Below are 27,610 nucleotides of genomic sequence, written 5' to 3' on the forward strand. Positions count from 1 at the left end.
TGCATGCAGGACTTCGGCAAAATCTTTGCCAATGCTAGATTTTATATACCAAATAAATGGTGTAAGATCACATCGTTAAATCCTCCGTATATCAATGGGTACCAATAGAATAGACTAGTTTCGCGATGCCTCGCTCGTCAGTTTTCGGCTAGGTACGAATTGATACACCGACGGTTTAATGATGTGTCTTATTATTTCGCACCACAAGTGCCGAGCTACAAAAGTGCCATCTACTCTGATGACCAAGAAGTAGAAACACGACTCGAAAAGAGAAGTTTTCCACAATCTTTTGAGCTGTATTAAAAGTTGCCTGCATGCAGGGCTTCGGCAAAAGCTTTGCCAATGCTAGATTTTATATACCAAATAAATGGTGTAAGATCACCTCGTTAAATCCTCCGTATATCAATGGGTACCAATAGAATAGACTAGTTTCGCGATGCCTCGCTCGTCAGTTTTCGGCTAGGTACGAATTGATACACCGACGGTTTAATGATGTGTCTTATTATTTCGCACCACAAGTGCCGAGCTACAAAAGTGCCATCTACTCTGATGACCAAGAAGTAGAAACACGACTCGAAAAGAGAAGTTTTCCACAATCTTTTGAGCTGTATTAAAAGTTGCCTGCATGCAGGGCTTCGGCAAAAGCTTTGCCAATGCTAGATTTTATATACCAAATAAATGGTGTAAGATCACATCGTAAACTCCTCCGTATATCAATGGGTACCAATAGAATAGACTAGTTTCGCGATGCCTCGCTCGTCAGTATTCGGCTAGGTACGAATTGATACACCGACGGTTCAATGATGTGTCTTAATATTTCGCACTTCAAGTGCCGAGCTACAAAAGTGCCATCTACTTTGATGACCAAGAAGTAGAAACACGACTCGAAAAGAGAAGTTTTCCACAATCTTTTGAGCTGTATTAAAAGTTGCCTGCATGCAGGGCTTCGGCAAAAGCTTTGCCAATGCTAGATTTTATATACCAAAAAAATGGTGTAAGATCACATCGTTAAATCCTCCGTGTATCAATGGGTACCAATAGAATAGACTAGTTTCGCGAAGCCTCGCTCGTCAGTATTCGGCTAGGTACGAATTGATACACCGACGGTTCAAGGATGTGTCTTAATATTTCGCACCTCAAGTGCCGAGCTACAAAAGTGCCATCTACTCTAATGACCAAGAAGTAGAAACACGACTTGAAAAGAGAAGTTTTCCACAATCTTTTGAGCTGTATTAAAAGTTGTCTGCATGCAGGGCTTCGGCAAAATCTTTGCCAATGCTAGATTTTATATACCAAATAAATGGTGTAAGATCACATCGTTAAATCCTCCGTATATCAATGGGTACCAATAGAATAGACTAGTTTCGCGAAGACTCGCTCGTCAGTATTCGGCTAGGTACGAATTGATACACCGACGGTTCAATGATGTGTGTTAATATTTCGCACCTCAATTGCCGAGCTACAAATTTGCCATCTACTCTGATGACCAAGAAGTAGAAACACGACTCGAAAAGAGAAGTTTTCCACAATCTTTTGAGCTCTATTAAAAGTTGCCTGCATGCAGGGCTTCGGCAAAAGCTTTGCCAATGCTAGATTTTATATACCAAATAAATGGTGTAAGATCACATCGTTAAATCCTTCGTGTATCAATGGGTACCAATAGAATAGACTAGTTTCGCGATGCCTCGCTCGTCAGTATTCGGCTAGGTACGAATTGATACACCGACGGTTCAATGATGTGTCTTAATATTTCGCACCTCAAGTGCCGAGCTACAAAAGTGCCATCTACTCTGATGAACAAGAAGTAGAAACACGACTCGAAAAGAGAAGTTTCCACAATCTTTTGAGCTGTATTAAAAGTTGCCTGCATGCAGGGCTTCGGCAAAAGCTTTGCCAATGCTAGATTTTATATACAAAGTAAATGGTGTAAGATCACATCGTTAAATCCTCCGTATATCAATGGGTACCAATAGAATAGACTAGTTTCGCGATGCCTCGCTCGTCAGTATTCGGCTAGGTACGAATTGATACACCGACGGTTCAATGATGTGTCTTAATATTTCGCACCTCAAGTGCCGAGCTACAAAAGTGCCATCTACTCTGATGACCAAGAAGTAGAAACACGACTCGAAAAGAGAAGTTTTCCACAATCTTTTGAGCTGAATTAAAAGTTGCCTGCATGCAGGGCTTCGTCAAAAGCTTTGCCAATGCTAGATTCTATATACCAAATTAATGGTGTAAGATCACATCGTTAAATCCTCCGTATATCAATGGGTACCAATAGAATAGACTAGTTTCGCGATGCGTCGCTCGTCAGTATTCGGCTAGGTACGAATTGATACACCGACGGTTCAATGATGTGCCTTAATATTTCGCACCTCAAGTGCCGAGCTACAAAAGTGCCATCTACTCTGATGACCAAGAAGTAGAAACACGACTCGAAAAGAGAAGTTTTCCACAATCTTTTGAGCTGTATTAAAAGTTGCCTGCATGCAGGGCTTCGGCAAAAGCTTTGCCAATGCTAGATTTTATATACCAAAAAAATGGTGTAAGATCACATCGTTAAATCCTCCGTGTATCAATGGGTACCAATAGAATAGACTAGTTTCGCGAAGCCTCGCTCGTCAGTATTCGGCTAGGTACGAATTGATACACCGACGGTTCAATGATGTGTGATAATATTTCGCACCTCAATTGCCGAGCTACAAACTTGCCATCTACTCTGATGACCAAGAAGTAGAAACACGACTCGAAAAGAGAAGTTTTCCACAATCTTTTGAGCTGTATTAAAAGTTGCCTGCATGCAGGGCTTCGGCAAAAGCTTTGCCAATGCTAGATTTTATATACCAAATAAATGGTGTAAGATCTCATCGTTAAATCCTCCGTATATCAATGGGTAGCAATAGAATAGACTAGTTTCGCGATGCCTCGCTCTTCAGTATTCGGCTAGGTACGAATTGATACACCGACGGTTCAATGATGTGTCTTAATATTTCGCACCTCAATTGCCGAGCTACAAAAGTGCCATCTACTATGATGACTAAGAAGTAGAAACACGACTCGAACAGAGAAGTTTTCCACAATCTTTTGAGCTGTATTAAAAGTTGCCTGCATGCAGGGCTTCGGCAAAAGCTTTGCCAATGCTAGATTTTATATACCAAATAAATGGTGTAAGATCACATCGTTAATTCCTCCGTATATCAATGGGTACCAATCGACGAGACTAGTTTCGCGATGCCTCGCTCGTCAGTATTCGGCTAGGTACGAATTGATACACCGACGGTTCAACGATGTGTCTTAATATTTCGCACCTCAAGTGCCGAGCTACAAAAGTGCCATCTACTCTGATGACCAAGAAGCAGAAACACGACTGGAAAAGAGAAGTTTTCCACAATCTTTTGAGCTGTATTAAAAGTTACCTGCATGTAGGGCTTCGGCAAAAGCTTTGCCAATGCTAGATTTTATATACCAAATAAATGGTGTAAGATCACATCGTTAAATCCTCCGTATATCAATGGGTGCCAATATAATAGACTAGTTTCGCGATGCCTCGCTCGTCAGTATTCGGCTAGGTACGAATTGATACACCGACGGTACAATGATGTGTCTTAATATTTCGCACCTCAAGTGCCGAGCTACAAAATTGCCATCTACTCTGATGACCAAGAAGTAGAAAAGCTTTGCCAATGCTAGATTTTATATACCAACTAAATGGTGTAAGATCACATCGTTAAATCCTCCGTATATCAATGGGTACCAAGAGAATAGACTAGTTTCGCGATGCCTCGCTCGTCAGTATTCGGCTAGGTACGAATTGATACACCGACGGTTCAATGATGTGTCTTTATATTTCGCACCTCAAGTGCCGAGCTAGAAAAATGCCATCTACTCTGATGACCAAGAAGTAGAAACAGGACTCGAAAAGAGAAGTTTTCCACAATCTTTTGAGCTGTATTAAAAGTTGCCTGCATGCAGGGCTTCGGCAAAAGCTTTGCCAATGCTAGATTTTATGTACCAAATAAATGGTGTAAGATCACATCGTTAAATCCTCCGTATATCAATGGGTACCAATAGAATAGACTAGTTTCGCGATGCCTCGCTCGTCAGTATTCGGCTAGGTACGAATTTATACACCGACGGTTCAATGATGTGTCTTAATATTTCGCACCTCAAGTGTCGAGCTACAAAAGTGCCATCTACTCTGATAACCAAGAGGTAGAAACACGACTCAAACAGAGAAGTTTTCCACAATCTTTTGAGCTGTATTAAAAGTTGTGTGCATGCAGGGCTTCGGCAAAAGCTTTGCCAATGCTAGGTTTTATATACCAAATAAATGGTGTAAGATCACATCGTTAAATCCTGCGTATATCAATGGGTACCAATAGAATAGACTAGTTTCGCGATGCCTCGCTCGTCAGTATTCGGCTAGGTACGAATTGATACACCGACGACGGTTCAATGACGTGTCTTAATATTTCGCACCTCAAGTGCCGAGCTACAAAAGTGCCATCTACTCTGATGACCAAGAAGTAGAAACACGACTCGAAAAGAGAAGTTTTCCACAATCTTTTGAGCTGTATTAAAAGTTACCTGCATGCAGGGCTTCGGCAAAAGCTTTGCCAATGCTAGATTTTATATACCAAATAAATGGTGTAAGATCACATCGTTAAATCCTCCGTATATCAATGGGTGCCAATATAATAGACTAGTTTCGCGATGCCTCGCTCGTCAGTATTCGGCTAGGTACGAATTGATACACCGACGGTACAATGATGTGTCTTAATATTTCGCACCTCAAGTGCCGAGCTACAAAATTGCCATCTACTCTGATGACCAAGAAGTAGAAAAGCTTTGCCAATGCTAGATTTTATATACCAACTAAATGGTGTAAGATCACATCGTTAAATCCTCCGTATATCAATGGGTACCAAGAGAATAGACTAGTTTCGCGATGCCTCGCTCGTCAGTATTCGGCTAGGTACGAATTGATACACCGACGGTTCAATGATGTGTCTTTATATTTCGCACCTCAAGTGCCGAGCTAGAAAAATGCCATCTACTCTGATGACCAAGAAGTAGAAACACGACTCGAAAAGAGAAGTTTTCCACAATCTTTTGAGCTGTATTAAAAGTTGCCTGCATGCAGGGCTTCGGCAAAAGCTTTGCCAATGCTAGATTTTATGTACCAAATAAATGGTGTGAGATCACATCGTTAAATCCTCCGTATATCAATGGGTACCAATAGAATAGACTAGTTTCGCGATGCCTCGCTCGTCAGTATTCGGCTAGGTACGAATTAATACACCGACGGTTCAATGATGTGTCTTAATATTTCGCACCTCAAGTGTCGAGCTACAAAAGTGCCATCTACTCTGATAACCAAGAGGTAGAAACACGACTCAAAAAGAGAAGTTTTCCACAATCTTTTGAGCTGTATTAAAAGTTGCCTGCATGCAGGACTTCGGCAAAATCTTTGCCAATGCTAGATTTTATATACCAAATAAATGGTGTAAGATCACATCGTTAAATCCTCCGTATATCAATGGGTACCAATAGAATAGACTATCTTCGCGATGCCTCGCTCGTCAGTTTTCGGCTAGGTACGAATTGAGACACCGACGGTTTAATGATGTGTCTTATTATTTCGCACCTCAAGTGCCGAGCTACAAAAGTGCCATCTACTCTGATGACCAAGAAGTAGAAACACGACTCGAAAAGAGAAGTTTTCCACAATCTTTTGAGCTGTATTAAAAGTTGCCTGCATGCAGGGCTTCGGCAAAAGCTTTGCCAATGCTAGATTTTATATACCAAATAAATGGTGTAAGATCACATCGTTAAATCCTCCGTATATCAATGGGTACCAATAGAATAGACAAGTTTCGCGATGCCTCGATCGTCAGTTTTCGGCTAGGTTCGAATTGATACACCGACGGTTCAATGATGTGTCTTAATATTTCGCACCTCAAGTGCTGAGCTACAAAACTGCCACCTACTCTTATGACCAAGAAGTAAAAACACGACTCCAAAAGAGAAGTTTTCCACAATCTTTGGAGCTGTATTAAAAGTTGCCTGCATGCAGGGCTTCGGCAAAAGCTTTGCCAATGCTAGATTTTATATACCAAATAAATGGTGTAAGATCACATCGTAAACTCCTCCGTATATCAATGGGTACCAATAGAATAGACTAGTTTCGCGATGCCTCGCTCGTCAGTATTCGGCTAGGTACGAATTGATACACCGACGGTTCAATGATGTGTGTTAATATTTCGCACCTCAATTGCCGAGCTACAAACTTGCCATCTACTCTGATGACCAAGAAGTAGAAACACGACTCGAAAAGAGAAGTTTTCCACAATCTTTTGAGCTGTATTAAAAGTTGCCTGCATGCAGGGATTCGGCACAAGCTTTGCCAATGCTAGATTTTATATACCAAATAAATGGTGTAAGATCACATCCTTAAATCCTCCGTGTATCAATGGGTACCAATAGAATAGACTAGTTTCGCGAAGCCTCGCTCTTCAGTATTCGGCTAGGTACGAATTGATACACCGATGGTTCAATGATGTGTGTTAATATTTCGCACCTCAATTGCCGAGCTACAAACTTGCCATCTACTCTGATGACCAAGAAGTAGAAACACGACTCGAAAAGAGAAGTTTTCCACAATCTTTTGAGCTGTATTAAAAGTTGCCTGCATGCAGGGATTCGGCACAAGCTTTGCCAATGCTAGATTTTATATACCAAATAAATGGTGTAAGATCACATCGTTAAATCCTCCGTATATCAATGGGTACCAATAGAATAGACTAGTTTCGCGATGCCTCGCTCGTCAGTATTCGGCTAGGTACGAATTGATACACCGACGGTTCAAGGATGTGTCTTAATATTTCGCACCTCAAGTGCCGAGCTACAAAAGTGCCATCTACTCTGATGACCAAGAAGTAGAAACACGACTCGAAAAGAGAAGTTTTCCACAATCTTTTGAGCTGTATTAAAAGTTGCCTGCATGCAGGGCTTCGGCAAAAGCTTTGCCAATGCTAGATTTTATATACCAAATAAATGGTGTAAGATCACATCGTTAAATCCTCCGTATATCAATGGGTACCAATAGAATAGACTAGTTTCGCGAAGACTCGCTCGTCAGTATTCGGCTAGGTACGAATTGATACACCGACGGTTCAATGATGTGTGTTAATATTTCGCACCTCAATTGCCGAGCTACAAACTTGCCATCTACTCTGGTGACCAAGAAGTAGAAACACGACTCGAAAAGAGAAGTTTTCCACAATCTTTTGAGCTGTATTAAAAGTTGCCTGCATGCAGGGCTTCGGCAAAAGCTTTGCCAATGCTAGATTTTATATACCAAATAAATGGTGTAAGATCACATCGTTAAATCCTTCGTGTATCAATGGGTACCAATAGAATAGACTAGTTTCGCGATGCCTCGCTCGTCAGTATTCGGCTAGGTACGAATTGATACACCGACGGTTCAATGGTGTGTCTTAATATTTCGCACCTCAAGTGCCGAGCTACAAAAGTGCCATCTACTCTGATGACCAAGAAGTAGAAACACGACTCGAAAAGAGAAGTTTCCACAATCTTTTGAGCTGTATTAAAAGTTGCCTGCATGCAGGGCTTCGGCAAAAGCTTTGCCAATGCTAGATTTTATATACCAAATAAATGGTGTAAGATCACATCGTTAAATCCTCCGTATATCAATGGGTACCAATAGAATAGACTAGTTTCGCGATGCCTCGCTCGTCAGTATTCGGCTAGGTACGAATTGATACACCGACGGTTCAATGATGTGTCTTAATATTTCGCACCTCAAGTGCCGAGCTACAAAAGTGCCATCTACTCTGATGACCAAGAAGTAGAAACACGACTCGAAAAGAGAAGTTTTCCACAATCTTTTGAGCTGAATTAAAAGTTGCCTGCATGCAGGGCTTCGGCAAAAGCTTTGCCAATGCTAGATTCTATATACCAAATTAATGGTGTAAGATCACATCGTTAAATCCTCCGTATATCAATGGGTACCAATAGAATAGACTAGTTTCGCGATGCCTCGCTCGTCAGTATTCGGCTAGGTACGAATTGATACACCGACGGTTCAATGATGTGCCTTAATATTTCGCACCTCAAGTGCCGAGCTACAAAAGTGCCATCTACTCTGATGACCAAGAAGTAGAAACACGACTCGAAAAGAGAAATTTTCACAATCTTTTGAGCTGTATTAAAAGTTGCCTGCATGCAGGGCTTCGGCAAAAGCTTTGCCAATGCTAGATTTTATATACCAAAAAAATGGTGTAAGATCACATCGTTAAATCCTCCGTGTATCAATGGGTACCAATAGAATAGACTAGTTTCGCGAAGCCTCGCTCGTCAGTATTCGGCTAGGTACGAATTGATACACCGACGGTTCAATGATGTGTGATAATATTTCGCACCTCAATTGCCGAGCTACAAACTTGCCATCTACTCTGATGACCAAGAAGTAGAAACACGACTCGAAAAGAGAAGTTTTCCACAATCTTTTGAGCTGTATTAAAAGTTGCCTGCATGCAGGGCTTCGGCAAAAGCTTTGCCAATGCTAGATTTTATATACCAAATAAATGGTGTAAGATCACATCGTTAAATCCTTCGTGTATCAATGGGTACCAATAGAATAGACTAGTTTCGCGATGCCTCGCTCGTCAGTATTCGGCTAGGTACGAATTGATACACCGACAGTTCAATGATGTGTCTTAATATTTTGCACCTCAAGTGCCGAGCTACAAAAGTGCCATCTACTCTGATGACCAAGAAGTAGAAACACGACTCGAAAAGAGAAGTTTTTACACAATCTTTTGAGCTGAATTAAAAGTTGCCTGCATGCAGGGCTTCGGCAAAAGCTTTGCCAATGCTAGATTCTATATACCAAATCAATGGTGTAAGATCACATCGTTAAATCCTCCGTATATCAATGGGTACCAACAGAATAGACTAGTTTCGCGATACCTCGCTCGTCAGTATTCGGCTAGGTACGAATTGATACACCGACGGTTCAATGATGTGCCTTAATATTTCGCACCTCAAGTGCCGAGCTACAAAAGTGCCATCTACTCTGATGACCAAGAAGTAGAAACACGACTCGAAAAGAGAAGTTTTCCACAATATTTTAAGTTGTATTAAAAGTTGCCTGCCTGCAGGGCTTCGGCAAAAGCTTTGCCAATGCTAGATTTTATATACCAAATAAATGGTGTAGGATCACATCGTTAAATCCTCCGTATATCAATGGGTACCAATAGAATAGACAAGTTTCGCGATGCCTCGCTCGTCAGTTTTCGGCTAGGTACGAATTGATACACCGACGGTTCAATGATGTGTCTTAATATTTCGCACCTCAAGTGCTGAGCTACAAAACTGCCATCTACTCTTATGACCAAGAAGTAGAAACACGACTCCAAAAGGGAAGTTTTCCACAATCTTTTGAGCTGTATTAAAACTTGCCTGCATGCAGGGCTTCGGCAAAAGCTTTGCCAATGCTAGATTTTATATACCAAATAAATGGTGTAAGATCACATCGTAAACTCCTCCGTATATCAATGGGTACCAATAGAATAGACTAGTTTCGGGATGCCTCGCTCGTCAGTATTCGGCTAGGTTCGAATTGATACACCGACGGTTCAATGATGTGTCTTAATATTTCGCACTTCAAGTGCCGAGCTACAAAAGTGCCATCTACTTTGATGACCAAGAAGTAGAAACACGACTCGAAAAGAGAAGTTTTCCACAATCTTTTGAGCTGTATTAAAAGTTGCCTGCATGCAGGGCTTCGGCAAAAGCTTTGCCAATGCTAGATTTTATATACCAAAAAAATGGTGTAAGATCACATCGTTAAATCCTCCGTGTATCAATGGGTACCAATAGAATAGACTAGTTTCGCGAAGCCTCGCTCGTCAGTATTCGGCTAGGTACGAATTGAAACACCGACGGTTCAATGATGTGTGTTAATATTTCGCACCTCAATTGCCGAGCTACAAACTTGCCATCTACTCTGATGACCAAGAAGTAGGAACACGACTCGAAAAGAGAAGTTTTCCACAATCTTTTGAGCTGTATTAAAAGTTGCCTGCATGCAAGGCTTCGGCAAAAGCTTTGCCAATGCTAGATTTTATATACCAAATAAATGGTGTAAGATCACATCGTTAAATCCTTCGTGTATCAATGGGTACCAATAGAATAGACTAGTTTCGCGATGCCTCGCTCGTCAGTATTCGGCTAGGTACGAATTGATACACCGACGGTTCAATGATGTGTCTTAATATTTCGCACCTCAAGTGCCGAGCTACAAAAGTGCCATCTACTCTGATGACCAAGAAGTAGAAACACGACTCGAAAAGGGAAGTTTTCCGCAATCTTTTGAGCTGAATTAAAAGTTGCCTGCATGCAGGGCTTCGGCAAAAGCTTTGCCAATGCTAGATTCTATATACCAAATTAATGGTGTAAGATCACATCGTTAAATCTTCCGTATATCAATGGGTACCAATAGAATAGACTAGTTTCGCGATGCCTCGCTCGTCAGTATTCGGCTAGGTACGAATTGATACACCGACGGTTCAATGATGTGTCTTAATATTTCGCACCTCAAGTGCCGAGCTACAAAATTGCCATCTACTCTTATGACCAAGAAGTAGAAACACGACTCCAAAAGAGAAGTTTTCCGCAATCTTTTGAGCTGTATTAAAAGTTGCCTGCATGCAGGGCTTCGGCAAAAGCTTTGCCAATGCTAGAATTTATATACCAAATAAATGGTGTAAGATCACATCGTTAAATCCTCCGTATATCATTGGGTACCAATAGAATAGACTAGTTTCGCGATGCCTAGCTCGTCAGTATTCGGCTAGGTACGAATTGTTACACCGACGGTTCAATGATGTGTCTTAATATTTCGCACCTCAAGTGCCGAGCTACAAAATTGCCATCTACTCTTATGACCAAGAAGTAGAAACACGACTCCAAAAGAGAAGTTTTCCACAATCTTTTGAGCTATATTAAAAGTTGCCTGCATGCAGGGCTTCAGCAAAAGCTTTGCCAATGCTAGATTTTATATACCAAATAAATGGTGTAAGATCACATCGTTAAATCCTTCGGGTATCAATGGGTACCAATAGAATAGACTAGTTTCGCGATGCCTCGCTCGTCAGTATTCGGCTAGGTACGAATTGATACACCGACGGTTTAATGATGTGTCTTAATATTTCGCACCTCAAGTGCCGAGCTACAAAAGTGCCATCTACTCTGATGACCAAGAAGTAGAAAGACGACTCGAAAAGAGAAGTTTTCCACAATCTTTTGAGCTGTATTAAAAGTTGCCTGCATGCAGGGATTCGGCACAAGCTTTGCCAATGCTAGATTTTATATACCAAATAAATGGTGTAAGATCGCATCGTTAAATCCTCGGTATATCAATGGGTACCAAGAGAATAGACTAGTTTCGCGATGCCTCGCTCGTCAGTATTCGGCTAGGTACGAATTGATACACCGACGGTTCAATGATGTGCCTTAATATTTCGCACCTCAAGTGCCAAGCTACAAAAGTGCCATCTACTCTGATGACCAAGAAGTAGAAACACGACTCGAAAAGAGAAGTTTTCACAATCTTTTGAGCTGTATTAAAAGTTGCCTGCATGCAGGGCTTCGGCAAAAGCTTTGCCAATGCTAGATTTTATATACCAAAAAAATGGTGTAAGATCACATCGTTAAATCCTCCGTGTATCAATGGGTACCAATAGAATAGACTAGTTTCGCGAAGCCTCGCTCGTCAGTATTCGGCTAGGTACGAATTGATACACCGACGGTTTAATGATGTGTGATAATATTTCGCACCTCAATTGCCGAGCTACAAACTTGCCATCTACTCTGATGACCAAGAAGTAGAAACACGACTCGAAAAGAGAAGTTTTCCACAATCTTTTGAGCTGTATTAAAAGTTGCCTGCATGCAGGGCTTCGGCAAAGGCTTTGCCAATGCTAGATTTTATATACCAAATAAATGGTGTAAGATCACATCGTTAAATCCTTCGTGTATCAATGGGTACCAATAGAATAGACTAGTTTCGCGATGCCTCGCTCGTCAGTATTCGGCTAGGTACGAATTGATACACCGACAGTTCAATGATGTGTCTTAATATTTCGCACCTCAAGTGCCGAGCTACAAAAGTGCCATCTACTCTGATGACCAAGAAGTAGAAACACGACTCGACAAGAGAAGTTTTTACACAATCTTTTGAGCTGAATTAAAAGTTGCCTGCATGCAGGGCTTCGGCAAAAGCTTTGCCAATGCTAGATTCTATATACCAAATCAATGGTGTAAGATCACATCGTTAAATCCTCCGTATATCAATGGGTACTAGTTTCGCGATACCTCGCTCGTCAGTATTCGGCTAGGTACGAATTGATACACCGACGGTTCAATGATGTGCCTTAATATTTCGCACCTCAAGTGCCGAGCTACAAAAGTGCCATCTACTCTGATGACCAAGAAGTAGAAACACGACTCGAAAAGAGAAGTTTTCCACAATATTTTAAGTTGTATTAAAAGTTGCCTGCATGCAGGGCTTCGGCAAAAGCTTTGCCAATGCTAGATTTTATATACCAAATAAATGGTGTAAGATCACATCGTTAAATCCTCCGTATATCAATGGGTACCAATAGAATAGACAAGTTTCGCGATGCCTCGCTCGTCAGTTTTCGGCTAGGTACGAATTGATACACCGACGGTTCAATGATGTGTCTTAATATTTCGCACCTCAAGTGCTGAGCTACAAAACTGCCATCTACTCTTATGACCAAGAAGTAGAAACACGACTCCAAAAGAGAAGTTTTCCACAATCTTTTGAGCTGTATTAAAACTTGCCTGCATGCAGGGCTTCGGCAAAAGCTTTGCCAATGCTAGATTTTATATACCAAATAAATGGTGTAAGATCACATCGTAAACTCCTCCGTATATCAATGGGTACCAATAGAATAGACTAGTTTCGGGATGCCTCGCTCGTCAGTATTCGGCTAGGTACGAATTGATACACCGACGGTTCAATGATGTGTCTTAATATTTCGCACCTCAACTGCCGAGCTACAAAAGTGCCATCTACTCTGATGACCAAGAAGTAGAAACACGACTCGAAAAGAGAAGTTTTCCACAATCTTTTGAGCTGTATTAAAAGTTGCCTGCATGCAGGGCTTCGGCAAAAGCTTTGCCAATGCTAGATTTTATATACCAAATAAATGGTGTAAGATCACATCGTTAAATCCTTCGTGTATCAATGGGTACCAATAGAATAGACTAGTTTCGCGATGCCTCGCTCGTCAGTATTCGGCTAGGTACGCATTGATACACCGACGGTTCAATGATGTGTCTTAATATTTCGCACCTCAAGTGCCGAGCTACAAAAGTGCCATCTACTCTGATGACCAAGAAGTAGAAACACGACTCGAAAAGAGAAGTTTTCCACAACCTTTTGAGCTGTATTAAAAGTTGCCTGCATGCAGGGCTTCGGCAAAAGCTTTGCCAATGCTAGATTTTATATACCAAAAAAATGGTGTAAGATCACATCGTTAAATCATCCGTGTATCAATGGGTACAAATAGAATAGACTAGTTTCGCGATGCCTCGCTCGTCAGTATTCGGCTAGGTACGAATTGATACACCGACGGTTCAATGATGTGTGTTAATATTTCGCACCTCAATTGCCGAGCTACAAAATTGCCATCTACTCTGATGACCAAGAAGTAGAAACACGCCTAGAAAAGAGAAGTTTTCCACAATCTTTTGAGCTCTATTAAAAGTTGCCTGCATGCAGGGCTTCGGCACAAGCTTTGCCAATGCTAGATATTATATACCAAATAAATGGTGTAATATCACATCGTTAAATCCTCCGTATATCAATGGGTACCAATAGAATAGACTAGTTTCGCGATGCCTCGCTCGTCAGTATTCGGCTAGGTACGAACTGATACACCGACGGTTCAATGATGTGTCTTAATATTTCGCACCTCAACTGCCGAGCTACAAAAGTGCCATCTACTCTGATGACCAAGAAGTAGAAACACGACTCGAAAAGAGAAGTTTTCGACAATCTTTTGAGCTGTATTAAAAGTTGCCTGCATGCAGGACTTCGGCAAAAGCATTGCCAATGCTAGATTTTATATACCAAATAAATGGTGTAAGATCACATCGTTAAATCCTTCGTGTATCAATGGGTACCAATAGAATAGACTAGTTTCGCGATGCCTCGCTCGTCAGTATTCGGCTAGGTACGAATTGATACACCGACGGTTCAATGATGTGTCTTAATATTTCGCACCTCAAGTGCCGAGCTACAAAAGTGCCATCTACTCTGATGACCAAGAAGTAGAAACACGACTCGAAAAGAGAAGTTTTCGACAATCTTTTGAGCTGTATTAAAAGTTGCCTGCATGCAGGACTTCGGCAAAAGCATTGCCAATGCTAGATTTTATATACCAAATAAATGGTGCAAGATCACATCGTTAAATCCTCCGTATATCAATGGGTACCAATAGAATTGAGTAGTTTCGCGATGCCTCGCTCGTCCAGTATTCGGCTAGGTACGAATTGATACACCGACGGTTCAATGATGTGTCTTAATATTTCGCACCTCAAGTGCCGAGCTACAAAAGTGCCATCTACTCTGATGACCAAGAAGTAGAAACACGACTCGAAAAGAGATGTTTTCCACAATCTTTTGAGCTGTATTAAAAGTTGCCTGCATGCAGGGCTTCGGCAAAAGCTTTGCCAATGCTAGATTCTATATACCAAATTAATGGTGTAAGATCACATCGTTAAATCCTCCGTATATCAATGGGTACCAATAGAATAGACTAGTTTCGCGATGCCTCGCTCGTCAGTATTCGGCTAGGTACGAATTGATACACCGACGGTTCAATGATGTGCCTTAATATTTCGCACCTCAAGTGCCGAGCTACAAAAGTGCCATCTACTCTGATGACCAAGAAGTAGAAACACGACTCGAAAAGAGAAGTTTTCCACAATATTTTAAGTTGTATTAAAAGTTGCCTGCATGCAGGGCTTCGGCAAAAGCTTTGCCAATGCTAGATTTTATATACCAAATAAATGGTGTAAGATCACATCGTTAAATCCTCCGTATATCAATGGGTACCAATAGAATAGACAAGTTTCGCGATGCCTCGCTCGTCAGTTTTCGGCTAGGTACGAATTGATACACCGACGGTTCAATGATGTGTCTTAATATTTCGCACCTCAAGTGCTGAGCTACAAAATTGCCATCTACTCTTATGACCAAGAAGTAGAAACACGACTCCAAAAGAGAAGTTTTCCACAATCTTTTGAGCTGTATTAAAACTTGCCTGCATGCAGGGCTTCGGCAAAAGCTTTGCCAATGCTAGATTTTATATACCAAATAAATGGTGTAAGATCACATCGTAAACTCCTCCGTATATCAATGGGTACCAATAGAATAGACTAGTTTCGGGATGCCTCGCTCGTCAGTATTCGGCTAGGTACGAATTGATACACCGACGGTTCAATGATGTGCCTTAATATTTCGCACCTCAAGTGCCGAGCTACAAAAGTGCCATCTACTCTGATGACCAAGAAGTAGAAACACGACTAGAAAAGAGAAGTTTTCCACAATCTTTTGAGCTGTATTAAAAGTTGCCTGCATGCAGGACTTCGGCACAAGATTTGCCAATGCTAGATTTTATATACCAAATAAATGGTGTAAGAGCACATCGTTAAATCCTCCGTATATCAATGGGTACCAATAGAATAGACTAGTTTCGCGATGCCTCGCTCGTCAGTATTCGGCTAGGTACGAATTGATACACCGACGGTTCAATGATGTGTCTTAATATTTCGCACCTCAACTGCCGAGCTACAAAAGTGCCATCTACTCTGATGACCAAGAAGTAGAAACACGACTCGAAAAGAGAAGTTTTCCACAATCTTTTGAGCTGAATTAAAAGTTGCCTGCATGCAGGGCTTCGGCAAAAGCTTTGCCAATGCTAGATTTTATATACCAAATAAATGGTGTAAGATCACATCGTAAAAATCCTTCGTGTATCAATGGGTACCAATAGAATAGACTAGTTTCGCGATGCCTCGCTCGTCAGTATTCGGCTAGGTACGCATTAATACACCGACGGTTCAATGATGTGTCTTAATATTTCGCACCTCAAGTGCCGAGCTACAAAAGTGCCATCTACTCTGATGACCAAGAAGTAGAAACACGACTCGAAAAGAGAAGTTTTCCACAACCTTTTGAGCTGTATTAAAAGTTGCCTGCATGCAGGGCTTCGGCAAAATCTTTGCCAATGCTAGATTTTATATACCAAAAAAATGGTGTAAGATCACATCGTTAAATCATCCGTGTATCAATGGGTACAAATAGAATAGACTAGTTTCGCGATGCCTCGCTCGTCAGTATTCGGCTAGGTACGAATTGATACACCGACGGTTCAATGATGTGTGTCAATATTTCGCACCTCAATTGCCGAGCTACAAAATTGCCATCTACTCTGATGACCAAGAAGTAGAAACACGCCTAGAAAAGAGAAGTTTTCCACAATCTTTTGAGCTCTATTAAAAGTTGCCTGCATGCAGGGCTTCGGCACAAGCTTTGCCAATGCTAGATATTATATACCAAATAAATGGTGTAATATCACATCGTTAAATCCTCCGTATATCAATGGGTACCAATAGAATAGACTAGTTTCGAGATGCCTCGCTCGTCAGTATTCGGCTAGGTACGAACTGATACACCGACGGTTCAATGATGTGTCTTAATATTTCGCACCTCAACTGCCGAGCTACAAAAGTGCCATCTACTCTGATGACCAAGAAGTAGAAACACGACTCGAAAAGAGAAGTTTTCCACAATCTTTTGAGCTGTATTAAAAGTTGCCTGCATGCAGGGCTTCGGCAAAAGCTTTGCCAATGCTAGATTTTATATACCAAATAAATGGTGTAAGATCACATCGTTAAATCCTTCGTGTATCAATGGGTACCAATAGAATAGACTAGTTTCGCGATGCCTCGCTCGTCAGTATTCGGCTAGGTACGAATTGATACACCGACGGTTCAATGATGTGTCTTAATATTTCGCACCTCAAGTGCCGAGCTACAAAAGTGCCATCTACTCTGATGACCAAGAAGTAGAAACACGACTCGAAAAGAGAAGTTTTCCACAATCTTTTGAGCTGTATTAAAAGTTGCCTGCATGCAGGGCTTCGGCAAAAGCATTGCCAATGCTAGATTTTATATACCAAATAAATTGTGCAAGATCACATCGTTAAATCCTCCGTACATCAATGGGTACCAATAGAATTGAGTAGTTTCGCGATGCCTCGCTCGTCAGTATTCGGCTAGGTACGAATTGATACACCGACGGTTCAATGATGTGTCTTAATATTTCGCACCTCAAGTGCCGAGCTACAAAAGTGCCATCTACTCTGATGAACAAGAAGTAGAAACACGACTCGAAAAGAGAAGTTTTCCACAATCTTTTGAGCTGTATTAAAAGTTGCCTGCATGCAGGGCTTCGGCAAAAGCTTTGCCAATGCTAGATTCTATATACCAAATTAATGGTGTAAGATCACATCGTTAAATCCTCCGTATATCAATGGGTACCAATAGAATAGACTAGTTTCGCGATGCCTCGCTCGTCAGTATTCGGCTAGGTACGAATTGATACACCGACGGTTCAATGATGTGCCTTAATATTTCGCACCTCAAGTGCCGAGCTACAAAAGTGCCATCTACTCTGATGACCAAGAAGTAGAAACACGACTCGAAAAGAGAAGTTTTCACAATCTTTTGAGCTGTATTAAAAGTTGCCTGCATGCAGGGCTTCGGCAAAAGCTTTGCCAATGCTAGATTTTATATACCAAAAAAATGGTGTAAGATCACATCGTTAAATCCTCCGTGTATCAATGGGTACCAATAGAATAGACTAGTTTCGCGAAGCCTCGCTCGTCAGTATTCGGCTAGGTACGAATTGATACACCGACGGTTCAATGATGTGTGATAATATTTCGCACCTCAATTGCCGAGCTACAAACTTGCCATCTACTCTGATGACCAAGAAGTAGAAACACGACTCGAAAAGAGAAGTTTTCCACAATCTTTTGAGCTGTATTAAAAGTTGCCTGCATGCAGGGCTTCGGCAAAAGCTTTGCCAATGCTAGATTTTATATACCAAATAAATGGTGTAAGATCACATCGTTAAATCCTTCGTGTATCAATGGGTACCAATAGAATAGACTACTTTCGCGATGCCTCGCTCGTCAGTATTCGGCTAGGTACGAATTGATACACCGACAGTTCAATGATGTGTCTTAATATTTCGCACCTCAAGTGCCGAGCTACAAAAGTGCCATCTACTCTGATGACCAAGAAGTAGAAACACGACTCGAAAAGAGAAGTTTTTACACAATCTTTTGAGCTGAATTAAAAGTTGCCTGCATGCAGGGCTTCGGCAAAAGCTTTGCCAATGCTAGATTCTATATACCAAATCAATGGTGTAAGATCACATCGTTAAATCCTCCGTATATCAATGGGTACCAATAGAATAGACTAGTTTCGCGATACCTCGCTCGTCAGTATTCGGCTAGGTACGAATTGATACACCGACGGTTCAATGATGTGCCTTAATATTTCGCACCTCAAGTGCCGAGCTACAAAAGTGCCATCTACTCTGATGACCAAGAAGTAGAAACACGACTCGAAAAGAGAAGTTTTCAACAATATTTTAAGTTGTATTAAAAGTTGCCTGCATGCAGGGCTTCGGCAAAAGCTTTGCCAATGCTAGATTTTATATACCAAATAAATGGTGTAAGATCACATCGTTAAATCCTCCGTATATCAATGGGTACCAATAGAATAGACAAGTTTCGCGATGCCTCGCTCGTCAGTTTTCGGCTAGGTACGAATTGATACACCGACGGTTCAATGATGTGTCTTAATATTTCGCACCTCAAGTGCTGAGCTACAAAACTGCCATCTACTCTTATGACCAAGAAGTAGAAACACGACTCCAAAAGAGAAGTTTTCCACAATCTTTTGAGCTGTATTAAAACTTGCCTGCATGCAGGGCTTCGGCAAAAGCTTTGCCAATGCTAGATTTTATATACCAAATAAATGGTGTAAGATCACATCGTAAACTCCTCCGTATATCAATGGGTACCAATAGAATAGACTAGTTTCGGGATGCCTCGCTCGTCAGTATTCGGCTAGGTTCGAATTGATACACCGACGGTTCAATGATGTGTCTTAATATTTCGCACTTCAAGTGCCGAGCTACAAAAGTGCCATCTACTTTGATGACCAAGAAGTAGAAACACGACTCGAAAAGAGAAGTTTTCCACAATCTTTTGAGCTGTATTAAAAGTTGCCTGCATGCAGGGCTTCGGCAAAAGCTTTGCCAATGCTAGATTTTATATACCAAAAAAATGGTGTAAGATCACATCGTTAAATCTTCCGTGTATCAATGGGTACCAATAGAATAGACTAGTTTCGCGAAGCCTCGCTCGTCAGTATTCGGCTAGGTACGAATTGATACACCGACGGTTCAATGATGTGTCTTAATATTTCGCACCTCAAGTGCCGAGCTACAAAAGTGCCATCTACTCTGATGACCAAGAAGTAGGAACACGACTCGAAAAGAGAAGTTTTCCACAATCTTTTGAGCTGAATTAAAAGTTGCCTGCATGCAGGGCTTCGGCAAAAGCTTTGCCAATGCTAGATTCTATATACCAAATTAATGGTGTAAGATCACATCGTTAAATCCTCCGTATATCAATGGGTACCAATAGAATAGACTAGTTTCGCGATGCCTCGCTCTTCAGTATTCGGCTAGGTACGAATTGATACACCGATGGTTCAACGATGTGCCTTAATATCTCGCACCTCAAGTGCCGAGCTACAAAAGTGCCATCTACTCTGATGACCAAGAAGTAGAAACACGACTCGAAAAGAGAAGTTTTCCACAATATTTTAAGTTGTATTAAAAGTTGCCTGCATGCAGGGCTTCGGCAAAAGCTTTGCCAATGCTAGATTTTATATACCAAATAAATGGTGTAAGATCACATCGTTAAATCCTCCGTATATCAATGGGTACCAATAGAATAGACAAGTTTCGCGATGCCTCGCTCGTCAGTTTTCGGCTAGGTACGAATTGATACACCGACGGTTCAATGATGTGTCTTAATATTTCGCACCTCAAGTGCCGAGCTACAAAATTGCCATCTACTCTTATGACCAAGAAGTAGAAACACGACTCCAAAAGAGAAGTTTTCCGCAATCTTTTGAGCTGTATTAAAAGTTGCCTGCATGCAGGGCTTCGGCAAAAGCTTTGCCAATGCTAGAATTTATATACCAAATAAATGGTGTAAGATCACATCGTTAAATCCTCCGTATATCATTGGGTACCAATAGAATAGACTAGTTTCGCGATGCCTAGCTCGTCAGTATTCGGCTAGGTACGAATTGTTACACCGACGGTTCAATGATGTGTCTGAATATTTCGCACCTCAAGTGCCGAGCTACAAAATTGCCATCTACTATTATGACCAAGAAGTAGAAACACGACTCCAAAAGAGAAGTTTTCCACAATCTTTTGAGCTATATTAAAAGTTGCCTGCATGCAGGGCTTCAGCAAAAGCTTTGCCAATGCTAGATTTTATATACCAAATAAATGGTGTAAGATCACATCGTTAAATCCTTCGTGTATCAATGGGTACCAATAGAATAGACTAGTTTCGCGATGCCTCGCTCGTCAGTATTCGGCTAGGTACGAATTGATACACCGACGGTTCAATGATGTGTCTTAATATTTCGCACCTCAAGTGCCGAGCTACAAAAGTGCCATCTACTCTGATGACCAAGAAGTAGAAACACGACTCGAAAAGAGAAGTTTTCCACAATCTTTTGAGCTTTATTAAAAGTTGCCTGCATGCAGGGCTTCGGCAAAAGCTTTGCTAATGCTAGATTTTATATACCAAAAAAATGGTGTAAGATCACATCGTTAAATCCTCCGTGTATCAATGGGTACCAATAGAATAGACTAGTTTCGCGAAGCCTCGCTCGTCAGTATTCGGCTAGGTACGAATTGATACACCGACGGTTCAAAGATGTGTGTTAATATTTCGCACCTCAATTGCCGAGCTACAAACTTACCATCTACTCTGATGATCAAGAAGTTGAAACACGACTCGAGAAGAGAAGTTTTCCACAATCTTTTGAGCTGTATTAAAAGTTGCCTGCATGCAGGGATTCGGCACAAGCTTTGCCAATGCTAGATTTTATATACCAAATAAATGGTGTAAGATCGCATCGTTAAATCCTCGGTATATCAAAGGGTACCAAGAGAATAGACTAGTTTCGCGATGCCTCGCTCGTCAGTATTCGGCTAGGTACGAATTGATACACCGACGGTTCAATGATGTGTCTTAATATTTCGCACCTCAGGTGCCGAGCTACAAAAGTGCCATCTACTCTGATGACCAAGGAGTAGAAACACGACTCGAAAAGAGAAGTTTTCCACAATCTTTTGAGCTGTATTAAAAGTTGCCTGCATGCAGGGCTTCGGCAAAAGCTTTGCCAATGCTAGATTTTATATACCAAATAAATGGTGTAAAATCACATCGTTAAATCCTCCGTATATCAATGGGTACCAATGGAATAGACTAGTTTCGCGATGCCTCGCTCGTCAGTATTCGGCTAGGTACGAATTGAAACACCGACGGTTCAATAATGTGCCTTAATATTTCGCACCTCAAGTGCCGAGCTACAAAAGTGCCATCTACTCTGATGACCAAGAAGTAGAAACACGACTCGAAAAGAGAAGTTTTCCACAATCTTTTGAGCTGTATTAAAATTTGCCTGCATGCAGGGCTTCGGCAAAAGCTTTGCCAATGCTCAATTCTATATACCACATTAATGGTGTAAGATCACATCGTTAAATCCTCCGTATATCAATGGGTACCAATAGAATAGCCTAGTTTCGCGATGCCTCGCTCGTCAGTATTCGGCTAGGTACGAATTGATACACCGACGGTTCAATGATGTGCCTTAATATTTCGCACCTCAAGTGCCGAGCTACAAAAGTGCCATCTACTCTCATGACCAAGAAGTAGAAACACGACTCGAAAAGAGAAGTTTTCCACAATATTTTAAGTTGTATTAATAGTTGCCTGCATGCAGGGCTTCGGCAAAAGCTTAGCCAATGCTAGATTTTATATACCAAATAAATGGTGTAAGATCACATCGTTAAATCCTCCGTATATCAATGGGTACCAATAGAATAGACAAGTTTCGCAATGCCTCGCTCGTCAGTTTTCGGCTAGGTACGAATTGATACTCCGACGGTTCAATGATGTGTCTTAATATTTCGCACCTCAAGTGCCGAGCTACAAAATTGCCATCTACTCTTATGACCAAGAAGTAGAAACACGACTCCAAAAGAGAAGTTTTCCGCAATCTTTTGAGCTGTATTAAAAGTTGCCTGCATGCAGGGCTTCGGCAAAAGCTTTGCCAATGCTAGATTTTATATACCAAATAAATGGTGTAAGATCACATCGTTAAATCCTCCGTATACCAATGGGTACCAATAGAATAGACTAGTTTCGCGATGACTAGCTCGTCAGTATTCGGCTAGGTACGAATTGATACACCGACGGTTCAATGATGTGTCTTAATATTTCGCACCTCAACTGCCGAGCTACAAAAGTGCCATCTACTCTGATGACCAAGAAGTAGAAACACGACTCGAAAAGAGAAGTTTTCCACAATCTTTTGAGCTGTATTAAAAGTTGCGTGCATGCAGGGCTTCGGCAAAAGCTTTGCCAATGCTAGATTTTATATACCAAATAAATGGTGTAAGATCACATCGTTAAATCCTTCGTGTATCAATGGGTACCAATAGAATAGACTAGTTTCGCGATGCCTCGCTCGTCAGTATTCGGCTAGGTACGAATTGATACACCGACGGTTCAGTGATGTGTCTTAATATTTCGCACCTCAAATGCCGAGCTACAAAAGTGCCATCTACTCTGATGACCAAGAAGTAGAAACACGACTCGAAAAGAGAAGTTTTCCACAATCTTTTGAGCTGTATTAAAAGTTGCCTGCATGCAGGGCTTCGGCAAAAGCTTTGCCAATGCTAGATTTTATATACCAAATAAATGGTGTAAGATCACATCGTTAAATCCTCCGTATATCAATGGGTACCAATAGAATAGACTAGTTTCGCGATGCCTCGCTCGTCAGTATTCGGCTAGGTACGAACTGATACACCGACGGTTCAATGATGTGTCTTAATATTTCGCACCTCAATTGCCGAGCAACAAAAGTGCCATCTACTCTGATGACCAAGAAGTAGAAACACGACTCGAAAAGAGAAGTTTTCCACAATCTTTTGAGCTGTATTAAAAGTTGCCTGCATGCAGGGCTTCGGCAAAAGCTTTGCCAATGCTATATTTTATATACCAAATAAATGGTGTAAGATCACATCGTTAAATCCTCCGTATATCAATGGGTACCAATAGAATATTCTAGTTTCGGGACGCCTCGCTCGTCAGTATTCGGCTAGGTACGAATTGATACACCGACGGTTCAATGATGTGTCTTAATATTTCGCACCTCAAGTGCCGAGCTACAAAATTGCCATCTACTCTGATGACCAAGCAGTAGAAACACGACTCGAAAAAGAAATTCTCCAAAATCTTTTGAGCTGTATTAAAAGTTGCCTGCATGCAGGGCTTCGGCAAAAGCTTTGCCAATGCTAGATTTTATATACCAAATAAATGGTGTAAGATCACATCGTTAAATCCTCCGTATATCAATGGGTACCGATAGAATAGACTAGTTTCGCGATGCCTCGCTCGTTAGTATTCGTGTAGGTACGAATTGATACACCGACGGTTCAATGATGTGTCTTAATATTTTGCACCTCAAGTGCCGAGCTACAAAACTGCCATCTACTCTGATGACCAAGAAGTAGAAACACGACTCGAAAAGAGAAGTTTTCCACAATCTTTTGAGCTGTATTCAAAGTTGCCTGCATGCAGGGCTTCGGCAAAAGCTTTGCCAATGCTAGATTTTATATACCAAATAAATGGTGTAAGATCACATCGTTAAATCCTCCGTATATCAATGGGTACAAATAGAATAGACTAGTTTGGCGATGCCTCGCTCGTCAGTATTCGGCTAGGTACGAATTGATACACCGACGGTTCAATGATGTGCCTTAATATTTCGCACCTCAAGTGCCGAGCTACAAAAGCGTCATCTACTCTCATGACCAAGAAGTAGAAACACGACTCGAAAAGAGAAGTTTTCCACAATCTTTTGAGCTGTATTAAAAGTTGCCTGCATGCAGGGCTTCGGCAAAAGCTTTGCCAATGCTAGATTTTATATACCAAAAAAATGGTGTAAGATCACATCGTTAAATCCTCCGTATATCAATGGGTTCCAATAGAATAGACAAGTTGCGCGATGCCTCGCTCGTCAATTTTCGGCTAGGTTCGAATTGATACACCGACGGTTCAATGATGTGTCTTAATATTTCTCACCTCAAGTGCCGAGCTACAAAACTGCCATCTACTCTTATGACCAAGAAGTAGACACACGACTCCAAAAGAGAAGTTTTCCACAATCTTTTGAGCTGTATTAAAAGTTGCCTGCATGCAGGGCTTCGGCAAAAGCTTTGCCAATGCTAGATTTTATATACCAAATAAATGGTGTAAGATCACATCGTAAACTCCTCCGTATATCAATGGGTACCAATAGAATAGACTAGTTTCGCGATGCCTCGCTCGTCAGTATTCGGCTAGGTACGAATTGATACACCGACGGTTCAATGATGTGTCTTAATATTTCGCACCTCAAGTGCCCAGCTACAAAAGTGCCATCAACTCTGATGACCAAGAAGTAGAAACACGACTCGAAAAGAGAAGTTTACCACAATCTTTTGAGCTGTATTAAAAGTTGCCTGCATGCAGGGCTTCGGCAAAAGCTTTGCCAATGCTACACTTTATATAACAAAAAAATGGTGTAAGATCACATCGTTAAATCCTCCGTGTATCAATGGGTACCAATTGAAGAGACTAGTTTCGCGATGCCTCGCTCGTCAGTATTCGGCTAGGTACGAATTGATATACCGACGGTTCAATGATGTGTGTTAATATTTCGCACCTCAATTGCCGAGCTACAAAATTGCCATCTACTCTGATGACCAAGAAGTAGAAACACGACTAGAAAAGAGAAGTTTTCCACAATCTTTTGAGCTGTATTAAAAGTTGCCTGCATGCAGGACTTCGGCACAAGCTTTGCCAATGCTAGATTTTATATACCAAATAAATGGTGTAAGATCACATCGGTAAATCCTCCGTATATCAATGGGTACCAATAGAATAGACTAGTTTCGCGATGCCTCGCTCGTCAGTATTCGGCTAGGTACGAATTGATACACCGACGGTTCAATGATGTGTCTTAATATTTCGCACCTCAACTGCCGAGCTACAAAAGTGCCATCTACTCTGATGAACAAGAAGTAGAAACACGACTCGAAAAGAGAAGTTTTCCACAATCTTTTGAGCTGTATTAAAAGTTGCCTGCATGCAGGGCTTCGGCAAAAGCTTTGCCAATGCTAGATTTTATATACCAAATATATGGTGTAAGATCACATCGTTAAATCTTTCGTGTATCAATGGGTACCAATAGAATAGACTAGTTTCGCGATGCCTCGCTCGTCAGTATTCGGCTAGGTACGCATTGATACACCGACGGTTCAATGATGTGTCTTAATATTTCGCACCTCAAGTGCCGAGCTACAAAAGTGCCATCTACTCTGATGACCAAGAAGTAGAAACACGACTCGAAAAGAGAAGTTTTCCACAACCTTTTGAGCTGTATTAAAAGTTGCCTGCATGCAGGGCTTCGGCAAAAGCTTTGCCAATGCTAGATTTTATATACCAAAAAAATGGTGTAAGATCACATCGTTAAATCATCCGTGTATCAATGGGTACAAATAGAATAGACTAGTTTCGCGATGCCTCGCTCGTCAGTATTCGGCTAGGTACGAATTGATACACCGACGGTTCAATGATGTGTGTTAATATTTCGCACCTCAATTGCCGAGCTACAAAATTGCCATCTACTCTGATGACCAAGAAGTAGAAACACGCCTAGAAAAGAGAAGTTTTCCACAATCTTTTGAGCTCTATTAAAAGTTGCCTGCATGCAGGGCTTCGGCACAAGCTTTGCCAATGCTAGATATTATATACCAAATAAATGGTGTAATATCACATCGTTAAATCCTCCGTATATCAATGGGTACCAATAGAATAGACTAGTTTCGCGATGCCTCGCTCGTCAGTATTCGGCTAGGTACGAACTGATACACCAACGGTTCAATGATGTGTCTTAATATTTCGCACCTCAACTGCCGAGCTACAAAAGTGCCATCTACTCTGATGACCAAGAAGTAGAAACACGACTCGAAAAGAGAAGTTTTCCACAATCTTTTGAGCTGTATTAAAAGTTGCCTGCATGCAGGGCTTCGGCAAAAGCTTTGCCAATGCTAGATTTTATATACCAAATAAATGGTGTAAGATCACATCGTTAAATCCTTCGTGTATCAATGGGTACCAATAGAATAGACTAGTTTCGCGATGCCTCGCTCGTCAGTATTCGGCTAGGTACGAATTGATACACCGACGGTTCAATGATGTGTCTTAATATTTCGCACCTCAAGTGCCGAGCTACAAAAGTGCCATCTACTCTGATGACCAAGAAGTAGAAACAAGACTCGAAAAGAGAAGTTTTCCACAATCTTTTGAGCTGTATTAAAAGTTGCCTGCATGCAGGGCTTCGGCAAAAGCGTTGCCAATGCTAGATTTTATATACCAAATAAATGGTGCAAGATCACATCGTTAAATCCTCCGTATATCAATGGGTACCAATAGAATTGAGTAGTTTCGCGATGCCTCGCTCGTCAGTATTCGGCCAGGTACGAATTGATACACCGACGGTTCAATGATGTGTCTTAATATTTCGCACCTCAAGTGCCGAGCTACAAAAGTGCCATCTACTCTGATGACCAAGAAGTAGAAACACGACTCGAAAAGAGAAGTTTTCCACAATCTTTTGAGCTGTATTAAAAGTTGCCTGCATGCAGGGCTTCGGCAAAAGCTTTGCCAATGCTAGATTTTATATACCAAAAAAATGGTGTAAGATCACATCGTTAAATCCTCCGTGTATCAATGGGTACCAATAGAATAGACTAGTTTCGCGATGCCTCGCTCGTCATTATTCGGCTAGGTACGAATTGATACACCGACGGTTCAATGATGTGTGTTAATATTTCGCACCTCAATTGTCTAGCTCCAAAATTGCCATCTACTCTGATGACCAAGAAGTAGAAACACGACTCGAAAAGAGAAGTTTTCCACAATCTTTTGAGCTGTATTAAAAGTTGCGTGCATGCAGGGCTTCGGCAAAAGCTTTGCCAATGCTAGATTTTATATACCAAATAAATGGTGTAAGATCACATCGTTAAATCCTTCGTGTATCA

Source organism: Diabrotica virgifera, chromosome 10, assembly GCF_917563875.1.
Source record: "Diabrotica virgifera virgifera chromosome 10, PGI_DIABVI_V3a".
In the NCBI taxonomy this organism is placed as follows: Eukaryota; Metazoa; Arthropoda; class Insecta; order Coleoptera; family Chrysomelidae; genus Diabrotica; species Diabrotica virgifera.